Consider the following 8,944-nt stretch of genomic DNA (forward strand, 5'->3'; position numbering starts at 1 on the left):
TGCCATCCCCTGAATCGATCCAAGAAGAGAAAGCGCCAATAGATTCCAAGAAGGACCAAGCAACTATGAAGTGCAAGCATCGCATCATCTCAGCAGTATGGGATTTCCCACCTATTCCCGAGAGGTTTAACCTCTACCTTAGCACAGAGAAGAGGCGGGAACTGCACACTCAACTAACTCAGATTACAGACGAGTATGCCCAGATGGAATAGGAAGATATCTGACTACTAAAGGCAGGAGCTTTGCCAGAAGGATCCAACCGACAGAGAACCGCTTTCTTCTCTAGTATTGATAAGGATTACGAGGTACTAGTTGAGGACGAAGAAGACCCGTTTGAAGAATCGATCGGGGAGTGCTAGGCCTTGGGGTAGCATTTCCATAGATAATACGTTGGGTAACTAGCTTTAGTGTCGTAGTACATTTTGCACTTAGGTATCTCCAAATGAATTTCGAAGCAAAAAGGAATTTTCACTCATACCTCAAGTTTTGTGAAATCAGTTTGCACACTGAAACCTACTTAGCCCTTTTGTCTCTTTGTTGATTATATATATATATATATATATTTTGAGTAGACGTACGCTCCGTGATCGGACGTATGCTCTGAAACCTAGGGCCTCCTCTTTAAAAACGATTGAACGTACTCTAACCCTATTCTTCTCCATTTTCTCACGAACCAAACACCCTCAAACCCATTTTCGACCAAGTCTCCAAAGGAATTTGAAGATTTTCACTCCTTTACACGAGAAAACGAGGTATGAAAATTTTTCAAATTTTCGAAACTTTAGGGTTTTGATTTAAATCTTCGAATTTCTTGCATTTCTTGACATCTAGCTAGTTGGTTGTGAACTAGGATCATGTAATAGGGTGGTTATGATTGCATTTTTGCATCATTTTCGTTTAAAACATTACCCATTCGGATTTGGGGGTTTTTGCCCTAAATCCGAATCCTTGTTATTTATTGACCCCACCATGTAGTTGATGCATAGGTTGTGACCCAAATGCCTCTATGATAACCTAGAAACAAGACCCACTTGCCCCTTTGACCAATTGTAATCAATCCAAACCCTAGTATTTGAATTTAGGGGTTGATACCTAAATTCAAATTTCATTGATTTTGTGACCTCGATTGTGTCGTATGGACCAGTTGAAACCAAAAGCCTATGATTGGGGACCCGATCTATCTTTTGACCAATTGGATTTGGAAGTTTTCGCCCAAATCCAAAAATTACAAAATACCCCTACCTTTGAAATTGGGCATTTTCACCCAACTTGAAAAGCAACTCAATTTTATTAAATGGGTTGGACCTACCCATTGAACCTTTTTGATTGGAAACTTAACCCACAGACCTAACTGTTTGATTTTGATATTTTGTCTAGACCACCAAAATTACCAAAATACCCTAGCCCCGGAATTCTTACCTTGGTAACCTCGCATGTTGAGGTCACCACTATGAGGTTTTGACCTTACCGCTGTACCAAACATCTCGAGCTATGCACCTTAGTCCGATTAGACCTCAGTGTCTTATATGATTTGACCATTTACCCACAAATAGCCTTGAATCCAAGCATCCCATTTCTTCCGGCATTACCAACTTTCGATTCTAACTTGGTCATAATGTCGGAGTTCACCAATAGACACTCTTTCTTGCCTTGCTCTATCTCCTGCATTTTCATTAAAGAACTTCGTTTTAAGAATAGGACGCTTCCACTTAGTGGGGGATAGGATGTTGCATGGGTATATGTGAGCATAGCATTAATAGCAACTTTTGGTGCAGGACGTTGGCGGGAACAAAATCCAGCGCAATGATTTCTTCCTCTACACGGCGATCCAACCAGATTCAAACCTTGACGTGGCAGATTTTGACGAGTGTGCCCTGATGATACGGGTAGTGTTGGATGCCTAGGGGTGGACAGACATGGTGGAGGACCACCGTCCCGCAGTCTTGGAGTTGGTCCGCGAGTTTTACGCCAATCTGCACTAGGGGTAGTTATCGGTCCGGTCTGGGGGGTTTTCGGTTACCGACCAATAAGCTATCGGTTAATCGGTTTCCTAACCGATTACAGACCGATAAGGATTTATACCAAAAATTATTGGTTAATCAGTAATCGGTTAAACCGGTTTTCGTGGGCTTTTTATTGGGCTTTTTAATGTTTGTTAATTGGGCCAAAAATTAGTTGTTTTGGGGGGCCCAAATACTTTTTGTTGGGCTAAAATAGCTTATAAAAAATTAGTTGTTTTAGGGGCCCATATATATATATATATATATATATTCTAAAATAGAGAAGCCTAGTTAATGCAGTTACAAACTTATTTCCATTAGTTCTTTGCAATAATCAATATGAGTAGTATTTCAATTGATATTTCCAGCAATCAATCCGAAAGCAAAACTCCATCTAGCCACACATTAACCTGAAACATACTAAAGAATGTCAATAAAATTGTATCCCAAAAAATAAAACTAAGAATCCCAATAGATTAACTGTCACAAAAGCATCGAAATGGCATACGTTTGAATGATGCTGACGAAAATTCAAGAACCAGATTTTAGTAAGCAGAAGATGAAGTTGAGAAAAGTAGAAAAAAACAACCTAGGCTTACACCTATGTCTTCCTAATGCAATCACACTTAGGAAGTAAAAGGCGATCAAGCCCTCAAAACTTTGATAAAAGCTGCTGGAATTTTAATGAGTTACCTACGAGGCTACGAGTCTGCAACGCTACGACTTTGCAAGAGAGGGAGAGAGAGGGGTGTGTGAGAGAGGAGACTTGAGAGTGTAGCGGCAGCAGACTTGCGATAGATTTAGGTTAGGGTTTGGGGAAAGAGGTATATCCGTATATATATATAAATATATATATAAACCAAAACAACGTTGTTTTGGTTTCAATAGGAAAAATCCTTATCGGTTAATTATCGGTCATATCGGTTTTCGATAACAAAAAATTAACCGACCGATAATTATCGGTTGCGGTTAATATCGGTTTTGTTAAATTCGGTAATCGGTAATTGGTTAATCTACTTTCCCTTAATCTGCACAATAGGTGTGGCAACTCCTTCTAGACCTAGCTCAGAGGATGGGAGATTGTTGTGACTCCCACTCTCATCGGTAACATCACAGGAGCACCGTGAGTGCGCAAACCAGGGTACCCTTACCTAGTTGACAGCCTTCCCATTCGCGCGCAGTTGGTCAAGCTCTTCGCCAATGGACGACCCATCGGATGGCAATGGAGGGAGAAGGAAGTTTCCAGCTAAACGACCTCAGCAACGAAGTCCGATGCATCTACCGCATTCTGATCAGTCAAGTACTTCCAGTAGTGAGCCTCACGATCATCACCATGGAGAGGGCTCACTGTCTTTAAGCCCTTCTGACCGAGACCCCCATTGACTATAGCTCCTTGGTCACATCGACAATGATGGTGGTATAACATGCAGAACGGAACACCGCCTTGCCATATGGAGCTCTGATCACCCGAATTGCCGAGTACGCCAGGGTGTCCACTAGAGGTTTGATGGAGGTACCGCCAGCCAAGGACCCATTAACTCACGTTTCCTTAATACAAGTGACGCTCATCTACGGGAGGCCGAGTAGGAATGGAGACCCCGACGACCACCAAGGGTAGCCAAAGTCGGTGGAGAATCCTCGTCTACTAGTCAGGACGAGCGTATGGGCCGTATGGAGACTATACTCCGAGAGGTGCATTAGTCCTTTCAGGAGTTGCATACAGCACGAGCGGAGGACCACGCTATTCTCGTACAGCTACGGAACCACTTGATGGGATCACTTGACGTCAGGGATTACGGCATTCACAGCCCAAGCATCAACTGGGGGAGAGGGAGCCCGAGTGCGAGAGGCACACTTGGCCGAGGATTTACGGAGCCTAGCTCTAGGAGACGATCTTGCTCATAGGATGTCTTTGTTTGATTGGTTTTTTGTTATCTTGACAAGTCCATCACAGTGGTGGCAATTTTGTATGTCCGGCTACATTATATGTCCACCTTGGAGGTGGCAATTTTGGTGTGTGATGTATGATGGTTTTGTTATATATACGACTGTTTCTTTGCTTCTTTGGATTTAATTATGCATGCCTAAATCTTACCAATCTTTTCAAAACCATATGTTTCTTTTCAACCATTTTCTTTTTTTATTGTTTTTGAAAACCCTCTCTACTAGGAGGATCTTGTTTATTACAAAAACTAAAATTCGAGGATGAAATTCTTATAAGGAGGGGAGAGTGTAATACCCCGATAAAAATGATTATTTTTATTAAAATATTTTCTACAAAGAACGGTTAAAGGATTTATGAAAAACCTAGTTTTATAACAACGAACCTAAGCCCATACTTATCGCCTAGAAAACTCCTAAAATGTTTGAAGCATAAGCCCAAGCTTAACCTTTTCTATCTGGACATTCGCTAGGGTTGCCGAACGTATGCTCTTGTTTGTAGTAGAGGACTTACACGGGGTGACCACCGTACATACGCTTGCAATAGTACACGGACGTACGCTGGGGACCACACGGACGTACACTACTTTTGGAATACCTTTTGGATAATACCTAGACGTATGCTACAGCCTTTGTACCGCTGTGTAAATAATACCGGATGTACGTCCCAATAGTACTGGACGTACGCTGCTTTTCGAAGGAGTTGGTGGCGCCCTCAGCTTTTCTAGCCTATAAATACCACCCCCTCACCACCCTTTAAAGCCACATTTCTGTTTCCACGCTCTCTGTAACCGCCCTATATGAGTGCTTTGTGAATTGTGAGGTTTGAGAGAGAAAAGAAGGTAGCTTGTGTGCTTGCCATTTTTCCCAAGGTAACCCCTGCCCACTTTTATGTTTTCAATGGTGTTCTTGCTATGTTATGAGTTTCAAATGCATTGTGTTAAGCTCTTGCATTCATTTCCTTGCAAAACGTTGAAACGTTTTCAAAAGAGCTTAAATCTCCTCTATTCCTTGTGTCGCATGATCGATGTGTTTTTTCTTACGTTGCATGTGTCTATTTTATAGCCTAGAAGTTATGATAGCCTATAGAATTTATAGAGACCTTAAAACCACGCTAGGAGCTTCTGGCCGAAATGCCTAACCACTGACCGGATGTGCGGTCAGGAGGTCAGACATACACCTTAGCCCCATTTGTGCAACTTAGGCCCTAGCAACCCTTTATATTAGGTTAACCTAGTATTTTACTCGTTAGGGTCCTTTAGTACTACGTATAACGGTGTGTTATATTCCGTTATGGCAGGGTTTAGCGATGTTGAAGGATTCAAGCGAGCGTGCGAGGTAAGTAAACACTTACGAACCTTTTTCTTTAAAAATATGGGATATGTCACTTGACTGACCACGAGTATAATATGAGCATGTCTACATTTTGTAATTACTTGGTAGCTGCATTATAAATTGATTAATAAGATGCATCGTATGACATGGTATACCGATACATGCGGTATAATGGCCATGAGCTTACTATATAAACTTCATCCTATGGTCAAATGTGTGTGTTATATGGGTCTTAGATCTAATGGTTGTTTCACGACTTGCGCAGCCTTAATATGCAGTCACTACAGGACGGACATCATTAACAGTGTGGGCCAATCGAGGTCGGACTCGGTCGTGCCGCTAGTGTTATGTACGATAGCGTATAATGTTCGAGGCACCGGCATTGTATTATAGGTCTCTCGGGACAGCGCCAACCTTGTTGAGAAGGGATAATATCTCGGGTAGACCATACATGAGAGTTATGACCTATAAAAACATTATTCTTTCTGCATTAAAATACTTAGGCGATTGCCGCCGGTAGTACACTATACTTTGAAAACCAAAATACTATTTTATGGTGTATTAACGGAGACAACACCTCCTTTTGAATGGTTACTAAAACTGCGTGTTTGTTTATGCTTAACTGGACTCATATCATGCCTAATTTTGAGGTTTACTTAGTACGTCGTTAGACTTACACTGTTATTACCCTTTTGGGAAGTTTGTCACTAGAACCCAGTAGTGGCATGGTTGCCACTACGGACCTTGCTTTAGAATCTTCATGCTATTATCAAGTTTGTTTTACATTATTATTCGTTGCTCCATGTCGTTAACTTCGAGGAATATACTTGTCCATTTGATGATCTAATAGTTTCTCAGATTTATTTCACCTTCCTATGCATTAATTCTGATAGAGGAACGATTACTCATTTAGTCACAAGTTGGTTAAACCGGGGTAATTGCTAGTTACCATGCCAGGTTAGCCAAGGCTAATTTTAGGGGCATTACACTTATGTACTATTCATGGATTTAATTCCTTATGTTTTAGACTATTCCTAATATGCATGAAATGAAGAAGTGTTTTAATGGACTTGTTTTGTGGTTACCTAAAGCCTAAGCTTATGTGTAACGTTTTACCTATGGTTAAACTTTTGCGCACATGTAAGCTTAAATTGAGTTTATTCTTAACTTTATATGTGAGTTCTGTTTGGTAACTATATTAGGAGGTTTGACTTGTGGTATCTATCAAATTGACCATATGCTACTTGAACCTAGGACTTAAAAAATTTCAACATTCCTCAAAGAGATGTTAGACACTTTCTCAAAGAGAAAAATAATGAACTAAAAATTAAAAGATAATATTCCAAAAGGAACTTGTTTCACTGTGTCAAGCTTGTCCTATTGTTCTAAAGAGGAATGTATTGGATGAGAGTGGTTAGGCCCTAGTATGATATGGTTTGACTTTCGATATGATATACTTGTAACAACCTCCACTTGGTGACACTTACTCCTCATCTTGTAAGTTGTTAATTCTACTCAATGGATGGCTTACGCACACTATACACAAGCATGGGTCGAATGGAACATTTTTTTTTTTTTTTTGCTTATGTTAAACAAGACGATGTTTGTATCATTTCAAATCTCATATATTGTTTTTAAACATTTGTAGATATTATGGGATTGTCAATACTTAAAAACATGAGTCTTTGATGTATGTATCATGTGTGTATACTTGACCTTTGAAGGGGAGAAATTGACTTATTTCCGAAGTTCTTCTTTTTCTTGAGTCATACATTGAGTTGGAGTTTGTTGTTTGTGTTATTCATGATCTTGCATTTTATCCTTCATGCATTTTAAACCTTTTTGATCATGAGGTTTTTTTTTTTTTTAATCATTATATTTTCTCTTGTTTCCTCTATGAATATTTTGAAATTTATTTTTCTCACCAATAAAGTTCACTTTAGAGCTACTTGGGGGATAATAGATTCTTATTACGAATTTGAGTTTCCTTTTCAATTCGTAAATGTTTATGAATTTGCTCTATAATGTGAAATCTTCTTTTATATGCATAGTTTCTTTTTATAATCATTCCAACTTGGAGGAAGTTTAGCAATTATGGCCCCAACTGACAAAGGTTCTGAAACTTCAACCTTAAGGTCCAAATTTTATTTACTAGAACATATAATTTACGGACTTGGTCCATCACAAAAATATTTTCAAGCATTGTAAATTCAAAATGCTTCATAATAAGAAATTTATCTGTACCTTGTCTTTCAGTTTTTAATTTGAATTTTAGAGCCTCCCAAATTTCTCTTGGTGACTTGATTGAAGTGAATAGGTCATAAAAACGATCAGAGATTGTGTTCAAAATGTATTCCTTGTAAACCACTTCATATTCTTCACATTTCTTACGTTCTGCCTTTATCTGAGCATCTTTATCAGACTCGGGTTCTTGAAGTTTTGGCAAATTTGGATTCAAAATGCATGAAATCTTCAACATTGTGAGCAAGAACATCAACTTGTCTTTCCAACGAGTAAATTTGTCCCATCAAATCTATCCAATTTCACGAAAGTCTCGATTCATTATTTTGAAACTCGTCATATCATATTCTGATCCCATTGCAATTATCACCTTAAAATTGTTGAGGAAAAATTGAACAGAAACAATAGTCAGAAAAACCAATGTGACTTTGAGGCGTGTATAAACACTATCTTTAAGGTGATAATTGCCCCCACTTAAAAGAATTTGTTGCTGGGTTACAAGCAATTCACTTCTAGGATATTGTTATGCTAAAAAGATTGCAAACTTAAGTGCAGGCTATTGCAAGTAATAAATTCTTGGTAAGTATGAGGTCGATATTCAAGCAATAGTAAAACACTAAAGTAAAATTTATATTATTGTGAGAAAAAACTAAAAAGATTTGATTTTTGTTTTTCACTAAAAAGTGGAGCAATGAAGTGATTAAATTAACTAAACTAACTTACATAAAATAAAGCCATATGAAAATTAATGAGAAAAGCACTAGGGTTTCAAGGATCTACCTAACATTCTATTACGTATTCCCGAGACATATATTTATAACTCAACTAGGTAGAAAATCAATTCTCCTAATCAGAAGATAAAAAAATTAAGCATCAATGAAAGATAAAATAGATTGAACATGTATTTATTGAGAATTTGATTTTTATAACAATGTTACAGTAAATTAAGCATTCAATATATTTTTGAATCATAATAAAACAAACCAAGTAAGCATTTGATTGAAACATAAATCATAATGAATCAAAATAATTTTGTCACATGAAATTATTCTCAAATTAAAAAGCATCCATAAAATTCAATCATTAATCTACGAAGAACAACAAATAGTTTCAAGAACAGATAATAAAAATAATAGGTTTCACCCCTAACCCTAACTAGAGATTTAGCCATTAATAAATATGAAAAATAAATTTCATAATCAAAATACTAAACATTAAACTTTCACCAAAAACAATAAAGAACTAAAATCAGTCGAGCCCTGAACTGCTCTAGAAACAACCCTATATAAGAGGTATAGGGTAAGAAAACCCTATATAAGAGGTATAGGGTTTTCTTACCCTATACAAGAGGGAGCCGTGCAAAAAAAAAAAGAAAAACAGTTGAGAGAGAGGCTCTAACCTCTCTCTAGAAATTTTTATCAACCTAC

Source organism: Corylus avellana, chromosome ca8, assembly GCF_901000735.1.
Source record: "Corylus avellana chromosome ca8, CavTom2PMs-1.0".
Classification (NCBI taxonomy): Eukaryota; Viridiplantae; Streptophyta; class Magnoliopsida; order Fagales; family Betulaceae; genus Corylus; species Corylus avellana.